Genomic DNA, 27,445 nt, shown 5'->3' on the forward strand with positions numbered 1-27,445 from the left:
CGTCCAAATGCCTTTTTAAATGTTGTTATTGTACCTGCCTCAACAACTACTGCTGGCAACTCATCCCATATACGTACCACCCTCTTTCTTTTTTTAAAATGTTGCCCCTCAATTTCCCATATATTCTTTCCTCTCTTACCTTAAACTGATGCCCTCTAGTCCTTGATTCTCCAATCCTGGGAAAAAGACTTGGTGCGTTCACCCTATCCATGTCTGTCATGGTCTTATGCACTTTCTAAGATTCCCTCCTACGCTCTAAAGAAAAAAGTCCTAGCTGTCCAACATCCCTCTATAACTCAATGCCACAAGTCCTGGCAACATCCTTTTGTAAATTTCTTTTGCACCCTTTCCATTCCATAACATCTCTCCTATAGCAAGGTGACCAAAACTGAACAGAATATTCCATGTGCTGCTTCACCAACATCCTGTACAACTGTAATGTAACTTTCCAACTTCTGTACTCCATACCCTGACTGATGAAAGCCAGTGTACTAAAAGCCACCTTAGCTATCCTGTTTACCTGTGACTCCACTTTCAGAGAACCGGGCACCTGAACTCCAAGGTCCCTCTATTCCTTAAGGCCCTATCATTTACCATAAAACTCCTACTTTGATTTGACTTCTCAAAATGCATTACCTCACACTTACCTATAATAAACTCAATTTGCCATTTTTTGGCCCACTTACCCAGCTGATCAAGATTCTGCTGCAATTTCTGATAACCTCTTCACTGTCTACAATACTGCCTATTTTAGTGTCGTCCGCAAACTTACTAGTGGTGACTTGTACATTATCATCCAAATCATTGATTATAGACAACAAACAGCAAAGGGTCCAGTACCGCTAGTCACAGGCCTTAAGTTCAACAAGCATCCTTCCACTATTACTCTCTGCTTCCTGCCATCAAGCTAATTGTTTATCCAATTTGCTCGCACTCCCTGGAATTCATGTGACCTAACCTTTCAGAGCAGCCTACCATGTGGAACCTTATCAAAGGCCTTACTGAAATCCATATAGACCACATCTACCACTCTGCCCTCATTAACCTTCCTGGTCACTTGATCAAACAACTCTAACAAATTTGTGGGGCATGATCTCCCATACACAAAACCATGCTGACTACTCCTAATCAAACTCTGTTTTTCCAAATGCACATATATCTTATCCCTCAGAATTTTCTCAAGTAACTTACCTACCACAGATGTTAGGCTCACTGATCTTTAATTTTCAGTTTTTTTTTCTTGCAGCCCTCTTGAAAAAGGACACAACATTCCTACTATCGCTGGAGGGTAGCTAATGGCCTATGCTGGAATCTGAGCTAGCAAGGTCAAGAGCTGGATGAACACCGCAGGCCAGGCAGCATCAGAGGAGCAGGAAAGCTGCCATTTTGGGTATGGACCCTTCTTTAGAAATGGGGGAGAGGAAGGGGACTTTGAAATGAATAGAGAGAGGGGGAGGTGATGGTGGAAGGTGGATAGAGGAGCAGATAAGTGGAGAGAAGGCATACAGGGAAAGAAGGTGGGTTTGGAGCCCGTAATGGTGAGGTGTAGATAGTGAGTTGGGATGTGGGTTGGTCAGTGGGGAGGGAGGGACAGGTAGGTGGGATGGAAGACGGACAGGTCAAGGAGGCAGGGATGAGGCTAGTAGGTAGGAACTGGGGGTGGGGGATGGTCAGTGAGGTGGGAGGAGTGGAAAGGTAGGAGAAAAGATGGGCAGGTCAAGGATGCAAGGGTGAGCTGAGCTGCTGTTAGGATGAGGTCAAGGGGTGGGAAGATTTTGAAGCTTGTGAAGTCCATATTGAGACCATTGGCTTGCAGGATTCCTAAGCGGAATATGAGGTGTTGTTCCTCCAGCCTTCAGATGGCATCGTTATGGCACTGGAGGAGGCCTAGGATGGACATGTTTTCCTAGGAGTGGGAGGCGGAGTTGAAACAGTTAGCGACTGGGAGATGTTGCCATTTGTTATGAAAGCACTGGTGCCCCACAAAGCAGTCTCCAAGCCTCCCCTTGGTCTCCCTACTAAGATGTGCCCTCCATGTCCATCCTAGGTCTCCTCCAGTGCCACAACGATGCCACCTGTATTTTTCTTGGGAGCCCTGTAGCCCTATGGTCTCAATGTGGACTTCACAAGCTCCAACCCTGACCTTAACTCAAGACCAGCCCAGCTCGTCCCTGCCTCCTTGACCTGTCCATCTTCCCTCCCACCTACCTGCCCCACCCACTGCTCCCTCTCCAACTGACCAACCCACATCTCAACTCACTACCTACACTCACCTTTTTAATGGCTTTATCCCCACCTCCTTGACCTGTCTGTCTTCTCTCCTCCAATCTACTCCTCTACCCACCTTCCATCATTGCCTCCCTCGCTCTCGCAAAGTACCCTTTTCCTCCCTCATCTCTGAAGAAGGACCCAGACCCGATGCTGCATGGCCTGCTGTGTTCATCCAGCTCTACACATTGGCTACCCTCCACTTTTCCAGGACCTCACGCATGACTAACGATGATGCAAATATATCAGCCAGGGCTGCCCACAATTTTTCCTCTTGCAGTGGTTCTGAGATGTATCTGGTCAGGACCAGGAGGTTTATCCACCTTCATACGCTCTAATACTTTCAACACCACTTCTAATGATGATCTGGACTGTCCACAAGATATTGCCAGTAAATTCCCCCAAGTTCCCAAGTCATCTTGTCTTCATGGCCAACACAGAAGAAATATTCATGGAGGACCTCGCCCACTTACAGTGGGTACACACATACATGTCACTTTGGTCCTTGAGGGATTCTGTTCTCTAGTTATTCTTTTTCCTTTTAATATACTTAAAGAATGTCTTTGTCTTTGGATTCACCCTAATCTTCTCAGCCAAAGCTATCTCATGTCCTGATTTCCTCCTTCAGTAAACTCCTGTATCCCCTATAAACTTCCAAGGATTCCTTTGATCCTAGCTCCCTGTGCCTGAGCCAAGCCTCCATTTTTCTGGTCAAAACCTCAATATCTCTTTTCATCCAGGGTTCCGTGCACCTGCAAACCTTGCCCTTCTCCCTCATAGGAATGTATAGACCTTGAACGCTAGCTATCACACTTTTAAAGGCCTTCCACTTGCCAGAGATCCCTTTGCCTGCAAACAAAATACTCCAATCAACCCCTGTGAACTCCTGTCTATTCCATTAAAATTTTCCTTACCCTAATTTAGAAAATATATATAAAACCAGCTTCAAATACTTGTCAGCTTGGTTTTAGTGAATATAATGACTGATTGGAGTTGGTCTAGTTGTAATTCTACTGTTTAGTGAGTCAATTTCACGTTATCAATCACTTAAACTTCTGGCATGCACAAAACTGTGGTGTACAATTCAAAGAATGAGAAGTATTGTTGTTAATAAGGATTCTGGGAATCTAACAGTGCAGTTTTGAGCCTAACTTAATGGTAAATTGCCAAATGTCCAAACAGTCAGAAACCTTTCATATTTGCACCATGGATGACAAATGTACTAATATTGTTATAAATATCGTCAATACATCATAACATACTTCATAAAATTAGAAGTTTAGTCAGTTTCAGTCACTTAAATTTAAACTGTATTTTCAAAGAATAAATATTGGGAATCAACATGGTTAAAGAAGTGATAAATGCAAGGCAATATTTAAATGCTTTATACTTTTACTTTTTTTGTGGAGGTAGAGTAATCTTTTCTAGTTTGTATGCTGTTTTATCACAGAATCTTTACAAGATGTTCAGTGCTTAAAACAAAGCAATGGTTAGAATTCTGTTGGAATCTTAAATAGTTACTTTCATTTGTACTGATATGCAGCTCAGCCCAAAATATAAAATAAAAATGTTAGAATTCATATACATATAGCATCATACTGGCGGGATTAAAAAAACCCTCCAACTTTACAGTCTTTCGATGTACTTGCATTTTTTGGTGCAGAGGTTCTCAGCAGAACATGGTGAAAACTACCTTTTGAAATAAGGATATGCCCTGATGTTTGATTCACACTTTGAGTTTTGGCAACAATGTAAAGCTGTCAAGGATTTGCAAAAATCGTATACCTATGGAGCACAAATGCACCCAGAAGAATAATGAAAGTTTTTCATATTAATTGGATGGAGATATTTTGAGTATATGTAGATGTTCAGTTTCCATAGTAAATTAAAGACTCGTTAACTGCATATGATCAAGTAAAAACTCTGACAAGCAAATCATAGTGCCAGTAACGTGGGCCTGTGGGCAATATGAAATCAAGTTTTAGATTAGTAATTTGACTTTTGAATGAAAAAATTGCTGGAAATCTGAAGGCCAAGGGCAAGATTTAATGCAATGTGAGAGTTGTAAAATGCAGTCAGTACCCGAATATATTACCTAAAGCAACTTTGGTATTATCACATTATTCACCTTAGCATGGTCCCTGCATAGGACTACAGCCTAGTAGGAAAGGTTTTTTTTCTATAGTCACATCTGTCAAATTCCTAAGGGCCAGCAATTTTATGTAACACCAAATGTAGTGATGTAAGTTGCTTCTATCAGAGATGTGAATGAGATAACTTGTATTAGCAGCTTTTTCAAGAGGTGGTTCTTGGACAGAAGAATGAGAGTATTCACCAACTAAAGGCCAACTTAAGCTATTTTAATCAAAATGACATAGAACTGGGTCAGTTAGTTTGTTGTCCTACTTTGGTGCACAGTACAGTTAACGAGAATCAGGTATAGGATGTAGAAAGGTGACATACAAACTAACATCACTATCAATTCATATGCACCTTTGGTTGTTTATGCTAATAGACCTCTGGGCGTTGCTTCAGATTTCCTCCTAATGAAATCACTGAAGTATACTGAAAACCTCACTTGCCAAACATACAGGTCTACCACAGAAGGGAGAGAAATACAAATGCCAGGAACTTGGGAGCCACATACGACCTGCAGTAGAAGCAACTGTCTCCTCTGTGTGTTTTGATCCTGTAAGGCATTTACGACATATGTAAAATTACATTTTGACGTTAAATCTAAAAGATAGGGTTGAATCTAACAGGGGCTCAAACACTGTGGGCTACGATGAGAAAGGTGATAGAATCACAAATGAAAACTAGCAAGACCAATTTTGCATTGGGAACAACTTTCTACATCTTTTAGCTGAGTTCTGAGCATAAAGATGAGATTTTTGCCAAGCAGAGGCAAATTGCCTGTTAATGGGGTTTATTGCTTGTCCATGACCTTACTAACTGCAAATCTCACTTCATAAATATGCAACCTTCTACAGTACTACCACTATGAGAAAATTTAGATGCTCTGAATTTTTGACAAAGAAATCAGAATGGGTAGGTGGCCACTTCAGCTTGCTGCTGGATGTGAAGAGCCTCCACATTGGTCACCATGAAACAACATCTCCAGCACAATCCATGAGCAACAGCCACAAGCACCTCTCATCCATGGCATCTAATAATTGCCAACCCCTCATGATCCTCAAGCACCTCTCTGCATCAACTTACAGGATGCTTAGGAAATTCAGACCTGCATTTCACAGCAAACTGGCAACTCTCATTGAAAGGCTGCCATGAGGATGCTTTGTGCCAGGGACAGTGACCCAGCTTATGGTCCAGGCTTTCTCAGGTCTGCTTGCTGTCCTTTCAGTGCTTGCTCACTTGGTACCTATCAGTATGCTTGCAGCATCCATCCTGTGCCATGCTTATTAGACGCTTGAAGCGGGGCAGTCAAAGCATGAGAGGGATATGTGGTATGGCATAAAAGAGCATGACATACTATGGGATAAGGGCAGTGTTGGCAGTGACCACCACCATGCCCTCTCCAAGGTAGAGTACAGTGCTATAATTGGCATCAATAACTGGTATCTGCCACAAGCTGCATTCCCTGCCATCACTCACTGTTCACTAGATACTAACTGCAACAGGAAAATGGCTGGGCAAGGCCCAGGGTGGGAAGCCAGTGTCAGTTTGATGGACGAAAACACAGTCTCCATAACTGCTGGATACTAGGATATCAAAGGGGCAAATACATGAAGCATGTGCTTGCAAAATTTAGCTACGTTTAAGTTGCAATCATTTCATTGTCCATGTGCTTTGTATATAGAGTGAACATGTCTATGGTTCAAATGCCGGTCAAAAGTGATTTGCACCATGTTGTTTGTCTTTGCAAACCGAGCAATGGTATGGTAATGATGCAGATGTTAGTGGCAGTGACTTAAAAAAGAGTTCTGAGGAAGGATTACTGGATGTGAAACATTAACTCTGATTTTCCTTCTTCACAGATGCTGCCAGACCTGCTGAGCTCCTCCAGCAACTTCTGTTTTTATTCCTGATTTACGGCATCTGCAGTTCTTTCGGTTTTGGTTTGCTCCTTGTTCCTTGTTCCCAACATAAGTCATTGCCAGCAAGAATGACGTACCTAGTTGCTGGTGGGATATTGGTTGCTGTGGCTGCCTTGTTAGGAAGATGAAGGCAGATGCAAGAGGACTAGAGCCTTTGGCAAGCATTTGAGCAGCAAGCCTAGACAGTTTTCCTACCCCTAATCCATTTTCTGAAGATGAGCCAGTTGCAGTGATGATATAGGCTCAGAATGTCACAGGACACGAACACAGAACTATGTTGGCTGCTGGAATGGGACATGAAGACTGCATTAGCAGGAGGCCAGCCTCTCCCAGTTGTGTAAGCTGACAGCCACTTCAAACTTCTGTGCTGCTGGCTCCTTCCAGGGAATGACAATTGACCTATGCAGGTCCTCTCAGTTGTGCATCCACAAATGTATCAGGGCAGTGACCAATGCCATCTACAAAACAGTACCGATCCATTTTGTTTCTCCATGACATATTCAGTGCTGCAGTTCAGGCAGAATGATTTGGAAACATAGTTGGCTTCCCTAAGTGTACGGTGCCACTAACTGTACACAGGTTGCAATGAGAGGGCCATATCACAACATTGTGGAATTCATCAACAGAATGGATTTCATTTCATTAATGGTCAGTGACTGGCGATAACCATTACCATGTGGTGTATGGTAGAATGGGGTTAGAATCTGTTGAGAGGAACACCAAAGGGATGGGGTAGGTAGTTAGTGATTTTGGTAGGATGTAGTGGAAAAGAAACACTTAGATAGAAACCCTCTGTGAAACTTCCGGAAAATGACACTTTTAGCTAAGTTTCAGCCCATATTTATTGTTCCCTACCCTGCTAATGCGGCAAACTTGCCTTAAATCTGTTCCTTTCTCACCTCTGGTTCTTACTACAATCTCCACCACTTACTCCTGACTGTCTGCTAATGTCTCTCCATCTGACACAAAACCTGAATTCCTTGGCTTATATTATCAGCTTCCTTCCCAGATCAAGCTGTTTTTGACGTGTTGCTTTACTCTCAGCTAAACAATTCCATCCTCCAAGTTGATCAGATAGGCTTGGAGGTAGATGTCAGAGAGCAAACACGGGCGGTTTTAGAATTAGGATGGAGTAAATCATCAAATTAAGTGAACTCTGAATTTGTAAAGTGTGGATTACCTGCTGTTTGTGCTGTTGTATTACTTGAAATGGACACTTTTGTTTTGTTCTCAATAATATTTTCTTGCATGATTTGTTCTTTCTTATCATTATCAGTGGTAGTAAGTATGTTAAATTCAGGATTATCAAAATTAATGTACTGGTACAACATTCTCCGTTGTTTCCCTGTCGATGCTATAAACAAAGAATAGTGCACAGGTAGTAAACCAGAAAAGAAAAATGAAGTTAAATATAACATTAAACATCTTACTTTAAGGATATTTGTCACACTTGTTGAATAACAACAGATGACATATTGATAACTAAACTTCTATCATTGTAAATGCTGATAAACAAATGCTCTCAGATGAAGATCAATTAAATCATGAGCATAAACCCCTTTCTATAAATTTACATATGGAAATTATTTTGTTGATTTCCCAGAATTTAATTTTACATTTTAATGCATCAATTCAAAACATAGACAAATACATTTAGATAGCACCTTTTGCAACCTATGAACATTCCAAAGTGCTTTATACCAGAGAAAGTACTGTTGGGTGTAGTTGCAGTTGTAATTGGGTAATGTAGCAGCCAGCAAGTAGATAGTAAGTCCCACAAACAGCACTGAGATAATGGCCAGATATTTCTGTTTTGTGTTGATTCAGGCATAAATGTTGGCCAGGATACCAGGGAGAAAGGACAATATGTGGATTTTATTTTAAAATGGGAATACAGGCATCTGACAACCTGACTTAGATCAGCTGCAGTTTCCTCCATTTTAAACTTAGATATTTTGAAGTGATCATTTTTGGTGTTTGCTACAAACACCATGTCAGAGTCACCTATTCCATCTTCTTCTCTGGCCCTGCCCTCAGGTAAAACTAAACTTCGTAAGCTTGGTATCCTTTTCAACCAAGTTAGCTCTGACTCAATAATTTCTCCATCACAAAGTCTACTTATGAGCATAGCTTGGCTCAGTAGTGAGTGCTCAACTTCAATCATCTGCTGCTAAGACTTTCACTTATGCTTTTGCCAATTCCAGATTTGGCTAGTTTTATGGCCATTCTCCCATCTTTCAAACTCCAGAGACTTCAATCCATCTGTATTTGTTTTGCATATAGCCAAATAAACATCAAACTAATAGTTGCCAATCATTCGAATCGTTGTTTGTCTGAGTTTACAATTCTCATCTTTATGATTAAATACCCTGTCGCACTTGCCCTTTCGTCAGTAGCTTCCTCTGTTCCTCCAAATCAAATCCAGTCCTCTAAATCTCGGTTCCCTTTAACTCTGAATCATTTCTACTCCCTGACACCGCCCCCCCACCCCTCCCCACTCCCGCAACTCATCACATTGGACAGTCATACATACACTCTATGGCATGAGATTTCAGCACTTCTCTTTCGCTCAACCTCCTTATCTTTTGGCCTTCTTTAGAATATAACTCACTCATATTGACTCGCCTTTCCTAACATTTTGGCAAAATGGGCTCCTGAGATGCTGCTTGGCCTGCTGTGTTCATCCAGCCTCACATTGTATTAGCTAGGATTAAGGACTTCTCTAAGCGTTTCAAGCACATTGTTAAAGGTGAAATTGAGAAGCCAGAAATTATTGAACGCATTGGTAGGAATTATGTTTTTAGGGAAAAATGAAAGCATTGCAGAGTAAATTTAAGAGGTTAATTAGAAGAAGAACTGTATTGCATTTATTTCAATGCAAAGAGTCTTACGGGTAAAGCTGTTGAACTAAGGGCACATTTAAGAATGTGGGATTGGGATATCATAACTATTACAGAAACCTGGTTGAAAGATGGACAAGACTGGCACCTCAATGTTCTAGGTTTTAGAAGCTATAGGAAGGATAAGAAAGGAGGGGGAGTGGTGTTTTTGATTAAAGAGTACATTACTGCTGTAACTAGAAACGATATTTCTGAGAAATTGTCCAGTGAAAATATACGGATAGAAATGAGAAATAAGAAAGGAAAGAAATCACCTGATGGGATCATACTATAGGGCCCCCAGTAGTCAGAGGGAAATTGAGAAACAAATATGTAGGGAGATCTTAGATATATGTAAGCATTATAAGGTTGTAAATAATAGGGGATTTTAATTTTCCAAACATTGACTAGAGCTACCATAGCGTTAGAGTTTGGATGGTGACGGCTTTTTCAAATGTGTTTAAGAAAAGTTTCTTTTCCAGTATGTGGAAGCTCCTATCAGAGAAGGAATAAAATTAGACCTTCTTTTGTGCAGTAAGGCAGTGCAGATGACTGAAGTGAAAGTTGGGGAACACTTTGGATCTACTGATCATAACCATTTTGAAAGTAATAGAATTATGGAAAAGGATACGCCTTCCATAAAAATTAAAATTTTTAATCTGAGTAAGGCAAATTTTAATAGTATGAGACAAAAACTTTCAAAAGATAATTGTAGTAAACTGTTCACAGGTAAAAGGACATCTGACAAATGGGAGGCTTTCAAGACTGTGATGACAAGAGTTCAGAGGCATAATGTTCCTATTTGAGTGAAGGGTGAAGGCTAGTAAGATTAAGGAACAACCAGTGAACAAAGATATTGCAGTTCTAGTCAAGAATTAAAGAGAATCTTATTTTAAATATATACCACTAGGTTGAATTGAGTCTCTTAATCAATGTAGAGAGTGTGGGGACATTCTTTAAGAAATAAATCAGGAAGTCAAGGAGGGATATGAAATAGCATTGGCAGATAAGGTTAAGGATAATCCAAAGAGATTCTACAAATACATTAAGAGCAAGAGGATAAATAGAGGGTAGGGCCCCTTAAAGATCAAGGTGGTCATCTTTGTATTGATGATGGGAGATGGGAGATGGTTAAAAAGGCACTTGACACTTGCCTTCATTACTCAGCCCTTTGTGTATAGGAGTTGGGAAGTCATGTTGCTGTTATACAGGACATTATTGAGGCCACTCCTGTCCAGTTCTGGTTGTCTGGTTGCCCAGTTATAGGAAGGATATTATTAAGCTGGAAAGAGTTGAAAAGAGATTTACCGGGATGTTGATAAGAGTTGGGAGAGACACTATATGAATATTTTGCGTCAGTTTTAATTGTAGCGAGAGAAATGAAGGCTAGAGAACACCATTCGCATTACAGAAGAGGAAGGTCAGGAGGTCTGAGATAATACAAATGTGAATGAATCTCCAGAACCTGATGTAATGCACCCTAGAACGTTATGGGAAATAAAGGAAGAAATTGTGAGACCCCTTGAAGAAATATTTGCATCATCTATAACTATGGGTGAGGTGCCTGATGACTGGAGGGTGGCTAATGTTGTACCTTTGTTTAAGAAAAGTTGTAAGGAGAAACCAGAAAACTATAGTCCTGTGAGTCTGACTTCAGTTGTGGGTAAATTGTTGGAGATGATTTTAGAAGTTAAGATTTCTGAACATTTAGGCAAAAATTGAGTAGGGATAGTCAGCATGGTTTTGTGCAAGGAAAATCATGTCTCACAAACTTTATTGAGTTTTTTGAAGAAGCTACGAAAAAGGTTGAGGGCAGAACAGTAGATGTTGTTTACTTGGACTTTGGAAAAACCTTTCTCATGGTTCCACATGATAGACTAATTACTAAAGTTAGATCACATAGGATTCAGTGTGAGCTTGCCAGTTGGATACGTAATTGGCTTGATGGCAGGAGACAATGAGTGATGATGGAGGGTTGCTTTTTGGACTGGAGACTTGTCACCAGTGGTGTTCCACAGGGATTGTCTCGGGATCCTCTTTTGTTTGTCATTTATAGAAATGATTTAGATGAGAATATGGGAGACATGGTTAGAAAGTTTGCAGGCAACACCAAAATTGATGGCATAGTGGACAGTAAAGGAGATTTTCTAAGATTACAAAGGGATCATGATCAAATGGGTCAATGGGCGGAAGAATAGCAGATGGAGTTCAATCTGCATGAATTGCATTTTGTTACAACAAACAGGGGTAGTGCTTATACAGTTATGGTGGGGTCTTAGGTGGCATTGTAGAACAGAGGGACCTAAGGCTTCAGGTACATAATACTTTGACGTTTCCATTACATATACACTGTGTGGTTAAAAAGGCACTTGACACTTGCCTTCATTACTCAGCCCTTTGTGTATAGGAGTTGGGAAGTCATGTTGCTATTATACAGGACATTAGTGAGGCCACTCCTGTCCAGTTCTGGTTGTCTGGTTGCCCAGTTATAGGAAGGATATTATTAAGCTGGAAAGAGTTGAAAAGAGATTTACCGGGATGTTGATAACATGTGCAGAACTGGAGGAACACAGCAGGCCAGACAGCATTCCAGGAGTAAGAAAGTTGATGTTTCGGGTCAGGACCCTTCTTCTCCCCATTTCTGAAGAAGGGCCCTGACCTGAAATGTCAACTTTCTTCTCCCTCTGATGCTACCTGGCCTGCTGTGTTCCTCCAGCTCCACACTGTGCTACCTCTGACTCCAGCATTGGCAGTTCTTACTACCCCTTTACCAGGATGTTGCCGGGTATGGAAGGTTGGAATTACAAAGAATGGCTGGATAGGCTGGGAGTATAGCAGGTTGAGAGGCGGCCTGAATGAAAATGTCTCTAGGAGCAGTAAATCTTGGGAATTGCAATACTCTTTCTCCCTAACATATGGTTTGTTAATAGATTCATATTGGTAAAGTGCAATCTAAAAAGTTTGTTTAGGGAATTTAAGAGTTCACAGTAGCAATAGTCTGATATTTAGGAATGCACACAAGTTTGTTTATTTGTCTTACATATTTTGGTGCTGCTTTCTAGAGTTATATTTGAGGTTTTGGGTGAGATTGTTGCACTATTCAGCACTGCCACTCCATCATTGCGTCTCTTTTTCTTAAGGGCTTTCTTCTGCTGTGAAGCAGCTGCTGAAAGATCTGCTTTACTGCTGTCACTCTCAATGTCTTTGTATGAATGCTCTTTTGTAAAGTCTGGATGTTGAAAAATGTGAACCTCTGCATTAGCCCTAGAAATGCAAATAAAAAACAATATACCTATGAACTCCATTACAAATAAACTGAAGATATATTTTAAATTATTAAATATAGATTTTATTTTATGAATGATGGTAAAAATAGCGAGTGCTATCAGCAAGAATTTTATGATACACCTCCAGTAAGTTCTACTATATAATTAAAACATGGTATAGAATGAGAAAAATACAATATTAGCCTTTACTGTTGTAAATAGATAATTACCTGTTATATCTTATCATTTTAGGTCAAGTAAATTTCATTTCAGAAATGTTGTCACATCTGGAAAATTTACTTGGGTAGTATTAAATCCATATGTACTAATAGCTCCAATAATTACACTGTAAATAATGCTGATGGAGTGTATTCAGATTCACAACTGTTTTTGTTTTGCAGGACTTTAACAATTAATCAAAGTATTGGAAATTTAGCAATGCTAGCATACAAACTTATGGTAACCATTGGTCAGAATATACTCCGTAAATGTTTGACTCAATAGTTTACAATGATTCACAAGTTGGAAACCTTGTCAAATTAAACATTTTAGAAGTTTAGGAAAGTTGTGCTCAAATACATATTGGAATAATGAAGTTTCTGACTAGCAATGATACGTTAACTGATCCATCAACCATCCACATTATTGGTAGAAAACGATTTATTCCCTTTTGACATTTCCCCATATGTGAGAGTTAACTATCATTAATACTTTGGACATTTGAGATGCAAGAAATAATTTAAAGCTAAAGTTGACATGGAAGATAATTATACCATAAGTCTATAAGAAATAGGAACAGGAGTAGACCATTCAGCCCCTTGCACATGCTGTGCTATTCAAGGGATCATGGCTGATCCAACACTCCTCACTTTCATTTTCTTGCCCTTGTTTCAAAACTCTTGATTCCCCCCACTGATCAAGAATTTTATCTTATCCTTAAATATACGCAAGGACCTTGACCCCACAGCTCTCTATGGCAAGGATTTCCAAAGATCTCAATGCTCTGAGAAGACTATGTGAGTAATCTTAGTTTCTCCATTTCTATCTCATCTGAATTCATTAGGTTACTTTGCACAGCAGTGCCTCAGGAATACCCACCTTTTTCCTCAACAAAAGATTCCCTGCTACCATGGTTAACAGGACCTTTGGCATGTCCCAGGAAGGGCAACAACTGAGTACCCTTCATGGGCATAATGGTAGAATGCAAAAACAATTGGAAACTCCAGACTAGCATACATAGAAAGACCATACAAGTGGACCAGGTGCTCAGTTACACTAGCAACCATCCCAACGCCCACAAATGGAGCAGCATCAGAACACTATTTAAATGAGCCACAACACAATGCAGCAACCTGGAACTATGCAAAGCAGAACAAGAGCATGTATACGGAGCCTTCAAAAGGAATGGACACCTGAAAAGCACAATGTGCTGTTACCTCTGAGAAGACACAACACAACCAGACTCACTAATTGCATACATCAAGGATGTTTCAGAGATGACCACAAGACTACTTAAATCCCTAGGCATCAGAGTAGCCCACAGAATGACAACCACTCTGTGACAATGACTGATGAATGTAAAGGATACCATGTCCAAAACCAGCATAATATACAAAATAACATCAAGGATTGTCAGAAACTCTATATTGGCCAAACCAGAAGAAAACTGACAGTACAGATACACAAACACCAACTAGCCACCAAGAGACACAACCAATTTTCACTTGCCTCACTTCACACTGACAAGAAGGGACACAAATTCGACTGGGACAACACATCCATAATCTCACATGCCAAACAGAGACATGCCAGGGAATTCCTGTGGGCGACACAGTGGCCCAGTGGTTAGCACTGCTGCTTCACAGTGCCAGGGACCTGGGTTTGATTCCACCCTACGGTAACTGTCTGTGTAGAGTTTGCACATTCTCCCCGTGTCTGCGTGTGTTCCCTCTGGGTGGTTTGTTTTCCTCCCACAGTCCAAAGATGTGCAAGGCGGGTGGATTGGCCATGCTAAATTGCCCATAGTGCCCAGGGATGTTTAGGTTAGGTGGGTTAGACATGGGAAATCAGGGTCCAGTTGGGATGCTCTTCGGAGGGACGGTGTGGTCTTGTTGGGCTGAATGGCCTGTTTCCACACTGTAGGGATTCTATGGCCTGGTATTCTGATCGGAACTCCATCAACAAACACATTGAATTAGAGCCTGTGTACAAACCATTGATAAACAGAACCAGATGTAATACTAACTAACCCAGTAACCGAGACATATAAATAACAAGCAGGACAGAACACTGACAGTTTGACCAGAGGGACATGGATGACGTTACCTGGCAGGGTGACAAAACATTTGCAAATCAAACCCACTGGTTTGGTGAGCATGTCTACAACTTCATCCACGACTTGAGCTATAAATCTTCTCGAAAACTTTAGAAAAACAGGAGGTTGGAAGAACACAGCAAGTCAGGCAGCTTCAGGAGGAAAGGAGAAGTCAATGTTTCGAGTATTACCCTTCTTCAGGATTCAATGTGGGGGTAGGGGGAGCTGCAAATACAGCGTGGGAGGGGGTGGTAGCAGAATGGTGGTGATCAGTGGACACAGGTAGTAGGTACAACCTGGTTGGTCAATGGGAGGGATGAATCCATTTGGTGGTTGGAATGGAGAAGGTGGGGCTGGAAAGGAAGCTGGGGTATGAGTGAGAAGGTTATTTGAAATTGGAGAGCTCATTGTTGATTCCGTTGGATGGTAGGGTGCCCAGGTGGAAGATAAGGTGTTGTTCTTAAAATTTGCATTCTGAGTCGCTATGACATTGGAGGAGGCTGAGCAGGGACATGTCAGCAGAGGAATGGGTGGGGAAGGGAGGGTGAATTGAAATGGGCGGTGGAGAAAGGTAACGTGACTCAAAATGTTAATTTTGTTTTCTCTCCATGGCTGCTGCCAGACCTACTAACTTTCTCCAGCAATTTTTGTTTGTTTCATATCTCCAGCATCTGCAGTTGCTTGTTTCATTTTTTTTCCATGAAACCGAATTTTTTTAGCATTTATTCCATAGTATGACACCATTACACCATGCCTGAAGTAAACTCCTCCTGAATTTACGGCCTTGGCTGCCAAGTTGCCATACAGGGAAGCATAGGTAATTATTCTGTTACATAAGCCATTTATATTGGACAAAGAAACACAAAAAAACCACGGAAGATCATTTGTACCTTTTTATATAGCAACAAACTGCACCAGTGTACCAGTTACACAACTGTAACTTTGTATGAATTTTAAAACTGTTTTTATGGGCTTTACTTATGGCATATGGAGAACATTTTGTTTACAGATATTATAGTTACTTGATTTTATTAATCAGTATTACAGTATATGATATCTTGTTATTTTAGATTAGATTCCCTACGCTGTGGAAACAGGCCCTTCAGCCCAACAAGTCCACACTGCCCCTTGAAGCATCCCACCCAGAACTATCCCCCTATAACCCAATCACCCCTAAATAGTACGGGCAATTTAGCATGGCCAATCCACCTAACCTGCACATCTTTGGACTGTGGGAGGAAACCGGAGCACCGGAGAAAACCCACACAAACACGGGGAGAATGTGCAAACTCCACACAGACAGTCGCCCGAGGTGGGAATCGAGCCCGGGTCCCTGGCGCTGTAAGGCTGCAGTGCTAACCACTGAGACACCGTGCCACCCTCAAATGTATCCATTACAAGAGAATTATCCAGTCTGGAAACTAATACAAATCATACTGTGTTGTACATTTTCTTAAAATATATTTTATATTTGAGCATTTCTTTAGGTTTAATTAGTAAATGATAAGAATGATGACAATTGAAGCAACATAAACCATTTGCCTTTGATCTATTATGAGCAAAAATTGTATATAAAATGAAAGAAAAGGACAATTTATTAGAATGTTTTGTATTCATAGGTTCTTTTCTCTCCCAAGTGTAACCATAATGCAATTAGGAACAGAGATTTCAATGGACCTTTTCATTGGAAGATTGCCAAGGGAATGCAATGCAGCTGGGAAAATGTCAAAGTTAATTAGATTTAAAGATGTGTATATTTTATTTAACTTTTAAAATAAAAATACTTGGACAGTTACAGGACTTGTTTCAAATACCACATTGTTGTACAGTGGCTGTAGTGAATACAACATAACAGCCTTCAATAGCACTAATAGTTTTATTATTAATAATTTATCCCTAGTTTAGAAGACATTCTGGTGGCAGCTATATATTTAGATTTCCTTTGGGATTCAATTAGATTATCTGGGAAATGAATAAAAGTACTGTTTTAATATAGCAATTAAGGAATATTTTAATACCATTTCCATGTCAGAAATATAGAGTGGGAATTTTATGCTCCCTGCAGTAGCATGGGCAACGGCAAGAAAATTAGAAGTGAATACAATTGGAATCTTAGTATTGAAAAATATTTCCCAATGTCCCCCTTAACATAGCAATTGAGGAATATTTTAATACCAATTTCCATGTCAGAAATATAAGGCGGAATTTTATGGCTCCTGGAGGAGCATGGTCAACGGCAAGGAAATTACAGGTGGAAATAATTGGAACCTTAGTATTGAGAAAACATTTCCCAATTTTCCCTTTTAGCTTTGCATGACAACTTATGAATCTCATTATTAAACAGTGGCTACCTTATTTCCATGTATTTGCACCTCATTATAGCTCAACTTGCTTCTTCTCTATGCCACTTCCAATTCTCCTGTCCTGTCCTGCCCTGAGAGGATAAACAGCACCAATTCTCGATATGGAATTTGTTAAGTGTGTACCAGAAAACTTTCTTATTAAATGTATGGATGTAACTACTAAAAAAGAAGCAATACATCACATTCTGTCGGGAAACAAGGCAGAGCAAGTGACAGAGGCATCAATGGGGATCCCTTTGGTGCAAGTGATTGTAATTCTCTTAGTTTTAAAATAGCTATGGAAAAGGATAGAACTGATCAAAAATTTAAAGTTCTAAACTGAAGTAAGGCCAATTTTGATGGTCTTAGACAGGAACTTTCAAAAGTTGATTGGGGAGCCTAGTCGCAGGCAAAGAGACAGTTGGGAGGTAGGAGGCCTTTAAGAATGAAATACCAAGTGTTCAGAGACAGAATGTTCCTGTTAGTGTGAAGGGCAAGGCTTGTTGTGTAGGGAATGCTGGAGAAATTAAGGATCTGGTCAAGAAAAAGAATATCAAGTCTCGACAGCTGGGATTGAATCCCTAGAAGAGTATAAGGGCGGTAGAGAATACTTAAGGGGAAATCAGGAGGACAAAAAGCAGACATGAGCGAGTGCAGAAAATACCTACAAGGATGTTGCCTGGATTGGAGGGATTGAGCTATAGGGAGAGGCGTAAAAGACTGGGGCTTTTCTCCCCGGAGTGTTGGAGACTAAAGGGTGACCTTTCTGATGTTCATAAAACCATGAGGGACATGGATAAGGTGAATAGCCAAGGTCTTTTTCCTGGGGTGAGAGAATCTAAAACTGCAGGACACAAATTTAAGGTGAGAGAGGAAAGATTTTAAAAAGGATCTGAGGGGTAACTTTTTCACGCAGATGGTGTTGCGTTTATGTAACAAGCTGCTAGAAGAAGTGGTGGTGGGTATAATTACAACATTTAAATGGCACGTGGATGGATATATGAACCGGAAGGGTTTAGAGGGATATGAGCCAAATGCTGGCAAATAGGACTAGGTCAGTTTGGGATGTCTGATTGGCGCAGATGAGTAGGACTGAAGAGTCTGTTTCTGTGCTCTATGACTGTATGAAAGTCAGCAGTTAGTGGCAGCTGCGGGACTTCATCCAACTTTGTCATTATCAAAATGTTCCTGCATATGCCGTGGACTCTCTTCGTTGATATCAGCAAGCCACCAGACTCATCACATCATCATGCCTCCTCTCAGTCCAGCTCTTGCTCCAATTCAGCTTCTGCCAGATTGCTTTGTCTACAAGAACACATACTCATTGCATGTATCTTCACAGGGCGCATCTTAAGGTTATAAATTTCTTGGCACTCATTGACTTTGCAGTTACTTGGAGATTGCCAGTCTCCACATTTACATTGCTCCTCAGTGCTAAGTTACAGGCTTTTAGCCTCTGTGGCTTGCATTGCTTTTTTAGTGAAGAAGGAGAGGGAAGCAACTTGTCATGGTCGGGAACACTGAATGGTCAACTGTCAATGGTATACTTGTAGCATTTGACATCAATTTATGTAGCAAATACATTGCAAGTACTTCAACCAAATCTTCATGCTGAAAGACAAAGGGGACCAGTCCTTAGTGGGGTCAAGGAGGACATTCAGGCAGGCATACTGTGAAAGTCAATCAGGGGGCCCATCCAGTTTTTAGTCTAGGGTATGGCTACAGTCAGTCAGGCACCTGGTTCTATCAAGAGTCCAAAATTTGTGTCTTTGCAGTCTAGATTGGGCCACAGTTAGTCATGTAGGTCAAGTGCAATGAATTCAAGGATTAGAAGTACATCAGTCAGGGTGCTGTGGAAACATCAGTTTTGGGGGATGGTTGACAGACCAGTCTGGACTATCCTCCTACATCAACATAAGGACATGGGCAATGGTTAGTCTTGAGTATTAATGATCATGGAGTCTTGGGAAAATTGGAAAGCGTTGTTATAATCCAGTGGAAGCTGGTAAGGATGCCTGAGACCAAATGTGATGGTGATGGTTATTTGTTAATTAAGAGATAATTGAGTGAAAACTTGATTGGATAAATTTAAATAAATAAGAAACCATTAAATCAATGTGGTCAGTGTTTTATCTTGAGTTGGAATAGAAGTGTATGCCTGGACTGTGTCTGACCAACATTTAACCTGTGGTGCCTAACAAAAGGATAGGTTTTATTGGACTGGGTCACTGAGGGAATGATTATAGTATAGGGGGCAATTCAAGATAGAAGGGGGTAATCTCAGAGCATAGGCCGGTACAGCTGGCTTTGGGAAAAGAGGTTTTCAAAAGCTATGGTCATTCTGAGCTGTACATGGAGGAGCACAGCTAACAAGAGTTTTGCCGTTTGCAAATTCATGAGCTCTAGGGATAATTTAAGATATTAACAATTATATAAAGGGGCTGAACAGAAATGGGGAAGTTTATTAGGTCATTGGGGAAGCAACATGAAAGGAAATGACAAGATTTGGAGATCATCTTAAATCTCAGAGGAACACTGCAAGTCACTCACAAGGGATACAAAGTTGAAACTTTACCAACTTCAATCCAAAGTCAACTGTGCAATAATGATTCAAAATGACTGTAACTACATGCAGGATGAGTAGAGTAAGTTGTTGTTTTGCTCTTTGGGGGTGGGGTAAAATTATTTGAACTTGAGGGCCAGGTATGGACAATAGAAGTAAGCCTGCATCCATTGACCCAGTATACCATGCCATCAAATTTCACCCAATCAGCACTGTTCAAGAGTGCACATTATAAAATATGCTTTTTAAAAAAAATTATTCACTGGATGAGTGCATCACTCATTATAGGCCCATCCGTAATTGTCCATAGGCCATTTCCTTCCTAAAGGAAGTTAGGGTTTTTCCAACAATTGACTTCTGGCCATCATTAGACTCTTAATTCCTGATCTTTATTGAATTCAAATTCTACTATCTACCTTGGTGGGATTTAAACCCAGGTACCCTGGGTGTCTGGATTATTGATTAGTTCCATGATAATACCACTAGGCCATCACCTCCCCTACAATGCATAGTTAGCATAAATTGCCTCTTTGCTTGTGTTAGCTAAGAAAATTGGACACTAACTTAAGTGTGACATGTTGGTTTGGCATGTCTGAAACACATTCCACAGCTATCTCTGGAAGACTAATTTGGAGCTGCCACATTCACACCATGAACTGTATGTATGTATATGAGGACATGGCCTGTGATGTGGAAACATACCTTTTTTGGGGACGGACTATCACAGGTGGCTTCCTGCCAGAATTTCAGTTCCTCAGTGTAGCATGAACACTTTGGTTGTGCACTTTACAAATTGAACATGCAAAATGCCCCTGAGCTTGTCATCATGACACAATGTGCCAGGCCATAACCAGATGTAGCATTAGTGAAATGGTGTTCTTTTTCTGACATTCCCCAGACATTATCTGTCACACATCGGATATGGACATTTCCATGGCTGGAGTCCTTGAGGCATTGCTTCAGATGCCAAGATAAAATTGAAAGCGAGAGCAATTTCAGTGTTATCACCAAGAATAGCAATCTCTGGTTGCTGCACATCCTCTAGAGGGAGAAGAATTAGGGGAGGATTCCCCCAAGGAGGTGGAAGAAAATGTTGTGACTCCACTTCTATAAGCCTTGTTTGTTTTCTGCAGCTCTTAGAAACCCAGTGCAGGACCAGATGATGGAGGTCCTGGGCCATCAACATCAAACTGTGTTATTTGCTGCAGCATAACTTTGCTCTGAATAACCAGATAGCAATATCATCTTGGTGGCTGTAAAGTTTACAGTTGTTTTGACTTATTATACCAATGGCTCATTTCAAGGAGCAACTGGAGACGTGTGTTTTCTCCAATTCCTCACTCCAAATAGTCAGCTAAGATGTCATTGCTGCCATTTTCTCCAGATCACAGCTGTTCATATCCCCCCTTCCCCATAATTAGGAGAGATAATAAGCTTGGGCAATGACATTCACCACCATTGCTTGTGTCCCCACGTTGAAGATGCTACATACTGCACCCATGTTACTTTGAGAACACCGTATCACCAATCTCTAGAATTTATCAAAAGAAGAGTCTTCCACTCCATCAATGTTCAAATTATAAGTGATCACTGGTACTAGATTTTGATGGTCTGTGCTAGATATTCTGGAGCTCCCACTGATGTGTACATATTTGAAAACTCAGGTTCATGCCTCCTTCCAAGGTCCTTAGACCATTATAGAGGTGGCTGCTGAGAAACAAGTCTCCTCCCTTCAAACATGTCTGATGACACCTTTATGAAGCCCTCCAGCTGGTGCAGACGGAAGATATAATGCTGACAGGATGATTGTGGAAGAGTCTATAGCTCTCCTTAAGATAAGGATTTGATGTCTGGATCCCTGGTGGGCCTTTCATAACTAGAATTGACAAAGGTGGTATTTCCTAGATACAGAGGAAATGAGGATTTGACAGTAATCCTCTGAGGATGAAGGTGAGGATCAGGACACTGACTAGTATGCACATCCAAGACAGCATACTAGAGAAAGTATTTTTGGATGCAAGAGTCCAGTGTGGACCAAATTAAAAGCTGCTTCCAGATGAATGAAATGTGAGGCTGGATGAACACAGCAGGCCAAGCAGCATCTCAGGAGCACAAAAGCTGACGTTTCGGGCCTAGACCCTTCATCAGAGAGGGGGATGGGGTGAGGGTTCTGGAATAAATAGGGAGAGAGGGGGAGGCGGACCGAAGATGGAGAGAAAAGAAGATAGGTGGAGAGGAGAGTATAGTTGGGGGGGTAGGGAGGGGATAGGTCAGTCCAGGGAAGACGGACAGGTCAAGGAGGTGGGATAAGGTTAGTAGGTAGGAGATGGAGGTGCGGCTTGGGGTGGGAGGAAGGGATGGGTGAGAGGAAGAACAGGTTAGGGAGGCAGAGACAGGTTGGACTGTTTTTGGCATGCAGTGGGTGGAGGAGAAGAGCTGGGCTGGTTGTGTGGTGCAGTGGGGGGAGGGGACGAACTGGGCTGGTTAAGGGATGCGGTGGGAGAAGGGGAGATTGTGAAGCTGGTGAAGTCCACATTGATACCATTGGGCTGCAGGGTTCCCAAGCGGAATATGAGTTGCTGTTCCTGCAACCTTCGGGTGGCATCATTGTGGCACTGCAGGAGGCCCATGATGGACATGTCATCTAGATGAATGAGCTTAGTTTGGATGTACTTCAGTTGTCTAACTTTCTGCTGGTTATATGGTAAGCTGTTCCATCTTGTGCAAAAGACATATGAGCCTGGTTGTTTTTGCAATCTTTGCCCTTTTTCTATTGTCCATCTGACTGTATGCTTGATATCATCGGGCATTTCTACTTTCAAGTATCTACACAGTGCAGATCCCACCGACTTATGGAAAAAGCAGCAAGCAGTCAGGCAGGCAGAGCAATAACATTGCGTTATGCTAAGATTAGGTAGCTCTTGTGACTTTAGTTAACATAGGATATTTGAATGTGGTGCTGCGAAGTTTCTCATGTTAAGCAGCAGGTGGAAAGGAATCTCCTTTTGACCCTTCCATCACCAATTAGTTTTTAATATTTTCAGGGTGTGCATAGACTGCTAAATTGCCCTAATTTCTTGAGTATCCTGTATGACCTGAGACAGATAGCATTTGGTGCAGCTTTCTCAGGAGACCACTGTGCTATGAAAGGAAGAGTGGACATGTGAATTTCCATTGTACATTTCCCAGTCTTTACCTGCAGTGCATTCTTGAAAAAATGACTGATCAGATGAAACTTTAGCTCCAAAAATATGTAGAATCATCACTGATTTTGTATTCTCACCCAAAGTTGAGAGGGAGAATGTGAACAGTCCAGGTCCCAGTATAATCCCTGTACGTTTCTTCTAGGCTCAGTGTTGTCCACAATAGAGTGCAATGCCTTGGCTTCAGTCATCAATGTCAGAGTTCATAGCATTTGATGTCAAGAATCTATCTGCAGTCAAGGAGTTGGTTGCTTGAGAGACATGAACAAGGCTTGGCCATTCCAAATTATTTCAGCCTTGGGATGTCTTAAGAGGTTGTTCATCTCTCACATGAGTCCAAATTAACCAGATCATACAGTGACAAAAACACTGGACCAGACATTTTACGAGTGCGAGTGCATATATATTTACAACAGTCCAAGATATTTTATGTGTCCTCAGTAAGCTTTTTTATTCCAGAGTGGACTGATAGTCCAGGCACTTCTGGAATGTCCTGAGAAGAAACTTCTGAAAGATCCTGAGTGTGTCTGATCTAGTAAAAGGTTCAGGCAAAAGACTTGTCATTATTTGTAAACTCTCAGAGGACGCAGAAATGGAGCTGAGAGTCTCTGTGCTGGGCTTTTTGAGGCAGAGATTTAGTGTGCCGCTGCTGTCTGCATAAGAAAGAGAGACAACTTATTGTGAAGAGGGATAAAAGCTCATTCATGTTAAAAATGAGTTAGCATTGGTGGTAAGGGGACAGCAGTTCAGACTTGGCTGAAAGAAGGACGGGACTGGCAGCTGGATGTCCCAGGATTTAGATGTTTCAGGTGTGAAAGAAATGAAGGTAAAAGGGGTGGAGCAAGTTGCATTACTGATAAAGGAGTATCCCACAGCTGTACTGAGAGAGGATACATCAGAGGACTTGTGCAGCGAGGCTATATGGGTAGAAGAGATAATGGGAACTGCAGATGCTGGAGAATCCAAGATAACAAAATGTGAGGCTGGATGAACACAGCAGGCCCAGCAGCATCTCAGGAGCACAAAAGCTGATGTTTCGGGCCTAGACCCTTCATCAGAGAGGGGGATGGGGTGAGGGTTCTGGAATAAATAGGGAGAGAGGGGGAGGCGGACCGAAGATGGAGAGAAAAGAAGATAGGTGGAGAGGAGAGTATAGTTGGGGGGGTAGGGAGGGGATAGGTCAGTCCAGGGAAGACTGACAGGTCAAGGAGGTGGGATAAGGTTAGTAGGTAGGAGATGGAGGTGCGGCTTGGGGTGGGAGGAAGGGATGGGTGAGAGGAAGAACAGGTTAGGGAGGCAGAGACAGGTTGGACTGGTTTTGGGATGCAGTGGGTGGAGGAGAAGAGCTGGGCTGGTTGTGTGGTGCAGTGGGGGGAGGGGACGAACTGGGCTGGTTTAGGGATGCGGTGGGGGAAGGGGAGATTTTGAAGCTGGTGAAGTCCACATTGATACCATTGGGCTGCAGGGTTCCCAAGCGGAATGTGAGTTGCTGTTCCTGCAACTATCGGGTGGCATCATTGTGGCACTGCAGGAGGCCCATGATGGACATGTCATCTAAAGAATGGGAGGGGGAGTGGAAATGGCTTGCGACTGGGAGGTACAGTTGTTTGTTGCGAACCGAGCGGAGGTGTTCTGCAAAGCGGTCCCCAAGCCTCCGCTTGGTTTCCCCAATGTAGAGGAAGCCACACCGGATACAGTGGATGCAGTATACCACATTGGCAAATGTGCAGGTGAACCTCTGCTTAATGTGGAATACGATTGGACATAGAGCAGTTTTTCCGCCGCCTTCGCCTCCATGCCTACTTCTTCAACCGGGAGCCTAACCCTCCCTCCACTGACCCCTTCACCCGCTTCCAACACAAGTCCTCCTCCTGGACACCACCCCCAGGCCTCCTACCCTCCCTCGACCTCTTCATCTCCAACTGCCGTCGAGACATTAACCGCCTCAACCTCTCCACCCCTCTCACCCACTCCAAACTCTCCCCCGCAGAACGGGCAGCCCTCCGCTCCAACCCCAACCTCCCATCAAACCCGCAGACAAGGGTGGCGCAGTGGTAGTATGGCGCACTGACCTCTACATCGCCGAGGCCAGACGCCAACTCTCTGACACCACCTCCTACTGCCCCCTCGATCATGACCCCACACCCGAGCACCAAACCATCATCTCCAACACCATTCATGACCTCATCACCTCAGGGGACCTCCCACCCACAGCCTCCAACCTCATTGTTCCCCAACCCCGCACGGCCCGTTTCTATCTCCTTTCCAAAATCCACAAACCTGCCTGCCCTGGTCGACCCATCGTCTCAGCCTGCTCCTGCCCCACCGAACTCATCTCCACCTATCTGGACTCCATTTTCTCCCCTTTGGTCCAGGAACTCCCTACCTACGTCCGTGACACCACCCACACCCTCCACCTCCTCCAGGACTTCCAATTCCCTGGCCCCCAACGCCTCATCTTCACCATGGACGTCCAGTCCCTATACACCCGCATTCCGCATGCAGATGGCCTCAAGGCCCTCCGCTTCTTCCTGTCCCGCAGCCCCGACCAGTCCCCCTCCATCAACACCCTCATCCGCCTAGCCGAACTCGTCTTCACCCTCAACAACTTCTCTTTTGACTCCTCCCACTTCCAACAGACTAAGGGGGTGGCCATGGGCACCCGCATGGGCCCCAGCTATGCCTGCCTCTTTGTAGGTTACGTGGAACAGTCCCTCTTCCGCACCTACACAGGCCCCAAACCCCACCTCTTCCTCCGGTACATTGATGACTGTATCGGCGCCGCCTCTTGCTCCCCAGAGGAGCTCGAACAGTTCATCCACTTCACCAACACCTTCCACCCCAACCTTCAGTTCACCTGGGCCATCTCCAGCACATCCCTCACCTTCCTGGATCTCTCAGTCTCCATTTCAGGCAACCAGTTTGTAACTGATGTCCATTTCAAGCCCACCGACTCCCGCAGCTACCTAGAATACACCTCCTCCCACCCACCCTCCTGCAAAAATTCCATCCCCTATTCCCAATTCCTCCGCCTCTGCCGCATCTGCTCCCACGATAAGACATTCCACTCCCGCAAATCCTAGATGTCCAAGTTCTTCAAGGACCGCAACTTTCCCCCCACAGCGATCGAGAACGCCCTTGACCGCGTCTCCCGTATTTCCCGCAACACATCCCTCACACCCCGCCCCCGCCACAACCGCCCAAAGAGGATCCCCCTCGTTCTCACACACCACCCCACCAACCTCCGGATACAACGCATCATCCTCCGACACTTCCGCCATCTACAATCTGACACCACCACCCAAGACATTTTTCCATCCCCACCCCTGTCTGCTTTCCGGAGAGACCACTCTCTCCGTGACTCCCTTGTTCGCTCCACACTGCCCTCCAACCCCACCACACCCGGCACCTTCCCCTGCAACCGCAGGAAATGCTACACTTGCCCCCACACCTCCTCCCTCACCCCTATCCCAGGCCCCAAGATGACATTCCACATTAAGCAGAGGTTCACCTGCACATCTGCCAATGTGGTATACTGCATCCACTGTACCTGGTGTGACTTCCTCTACATTGGGGAAACCAAGCGGAGGCTTGGGGACCGCTTTGCAGAACACCTCCGCTCGGTTCGCAACAAACAACTGCACCTCCCAGTCGCAAACCATTTCCACTCCCCCTCCCATTCTTTAGATGACATGTCCATCATGGGCCTCCTGCAGTGCCACAATGATGCCACCCGAAAGTTGCAGGAACAGCAACTCATATTCCGCTTGGGAACCCTGCAGCCCAATGGTATCAATGTGGACTTCACTAGCTTCAAAATCTCCCCTTCCCCCACTGCATCCCTAAACCAGCCCAGTTCGTCCCCTCCCCCCACTGCACCACACAACCAGCCCAGCTCTTCCACCCCACCCAGTGCATCCCAAAACCAGTCCAACCTGTCTCTGCCTCCCTAACCTGTTCTTCCTCTCACCCATCCCTTCCTCCCACCCCACGCCGCACCCCCATCCCCTACCTACTAACGTCATCCCACCTCCTTGACCTGTCCGTCTTCCCCGGACTGACCTATCCCCTCCCTACCTCCCCACCTATACTCTCTCCACCTATCTTCTTTTCTCTCCATCTTCGGTCCGCCTCCCTCTCTCTCCCTATTTATTCCAGAACCCTGACCCCATCCCCCTCTCTGATGAAGGGCCTAGGCCCGAAACGTCAGCTTTTGTGCTCCTGAGATGCTGCTTGGCCTGCTGTGTTCATCCAGCTTCACATTTTGTTATCCTATATGGGTAGAACTCTGGAATAGGAAAGGTGAAGTCACAATGCTGGGGGTATACTCTGGGCCTCCCAACAGCCAGCGGGAGATAGAGGAGAGAATATGTAGACAGATTTTGGAAAGATGTAAAAACAGCAGGGTTTTTGTGGTGGGACTCACTACATGCTATGGTCTTGGATGTGGCAGAGTTTGTAAGGACCATTCAGGAAGGATTCTTGACACAGTGTGTAAACAGTCCAACCAGGGAAGAGGTTATACTGGGCCTGGTTTTGGGAAATGAGCCTGGCC

This window comes from Stegostoma tigrinum, chromosome 16, assembly GCF_030684315.1.
Source record: "Stegostoma tigrinum isolate sSteTig4 chromosome 16, sSteTig4.hap1, whole genome shotgun sequence".
Taxonomy (NCBI): domain Eukaryota; kingdom Metazoa; phylum Chordata; class Chondrichthyes; order Orectolobiformes; family Stegostomatidae; genus Stegostoma; species Stegostoma tigrinum.